A 1,551-nucleotide genomic window follows, 5' to 3' on the forward strand; every position below is an offset into this window, starting at 1 on the left:
AATGGATATTCAGACCTCCAACGGTGTATATACTTGGACCAATAAGCATAGGGGTACTCAGCATATCGCTTCCAGGCTATATCGGTTCCTCATCTTGGACAATGCTATACATCTGGGAGGGGACTTTCATGCCTCCATATTGCCCCAAGGTGGATCAGATCACTGGCAAATTATGTTACAATGGTCTCGGCCAGGTACAAGATGCAACAAACCTTTTCGATTTGAAGCCTTCTGGTTCTCAAATCCTAACTTCAAGACAGTGGTAAGCGAGGCATGACGATCCTTCATCCCACCTGCAGGAGCCAAAATGTACCAATTCCAACAGAAACTAAAAAACTTAAAACAAGTTCTCAAAGTTTGGAACCGCACTCAGTTTGGCAACATTTTTGAGAACCGCAAAAAGCTGGAACAACAAATGAGCGCACTACAACACACTCTCATCTTGGAAGGAAGGATAGAAGAGCAGGCGCATCAAGAGCACCCTTTGGAATAAAATCGAAGCCTGCAGGCAACAAGAGGAAATCCTATGGCGTCAAAAGTCCAGAATCCAGTGGCTCAAGGAGGGGGAGAAGAATACAAAATTCTTCCACAAATCCGCCATCTAAAGAAGGATGCACAACAACATTGCATTCATCAACAATCAACAAGGGGAAAGAATAGAAGCACATGAAGACATGGAGAAGGAATTCAAAGACTACTTTCAGGAAATTTTCAGGGAGCCCCCAGGGAACAGAACTCAAGCAATCAGAATCATCACGTAGCACATACCTAAACTCATAACGGAGGATCATAACAATAAACTGCTCCAGTCTATTTCACTTCAGGAGGTAGAAGATGCGATGGCCCAACTCAAGGATGGCAAGGCACCTGGTCCTGATGGTTTTACTACCAATTTCTTTCACGAGTTTTGGGAGTTCATCAAGATAGAGGTATGGGAATTAGTAGAGGAATCAAGAACTATGCACTGGATTCTCCCCTCACTCAATGCCACTTTCCTAACGCTTGTACCTAAAGGGGATGAACCTAATACGCCTGACAAATACAGACCGATAGCACTATGCAATGTCATATACAAGTTTATCTCTAAAGTACTGGCGAACAGGCTCAAACCCCTCCTTCCTCTCCTCAACTCACCGGAGCAGACTGGCTATGTGGAAGGGCGGCAGATAATGGACGACATCATCCTATCAAATGAGGTAATCCACTCTCTAAAGCTTCTGAAAAAACCAGGTATGATTCTAAAGCTGGACCTCTCCAAAGCTTTTGATAAACTCAGTTGGAATTACATTCATCAGATGTTACTGGCATTTGGTTTCAATTCCACCTGGACTAGATGGATTATGAATCTCATCTCCTCTCCCTGTATCTCTGTCTTGCTCAATGGCTCCCCCTCACAGCCTTTCCGTCCATCCCGTGGAATTCATCAAGGGGATCCCTTATCCCCCTTCCTTTTCGTCCTCATGGCGGAAGGGCTTAGTCGTTTGCTCCACTCTGTCGTCTCCACCCGAGCTCTCAAAGGCATTTCTCTCCACGGTCTTCTTCCCTTATCCC

The sequence above is a fragment of the Pinus tabuliformis genome, chromosome 6 (assembly GCF_031772625.1).
Source record: "Pinus tabuliformis cultivar Carrire ecotype Pingquan chromosome 6, CPIR1, whole genome shotgun sequence".
NCBI lineage: Eukaryota > Viridiplantae > Streptophyta > Pinopsida > Pinales > Pinaceae > Pinus > Pinus tabuliformis.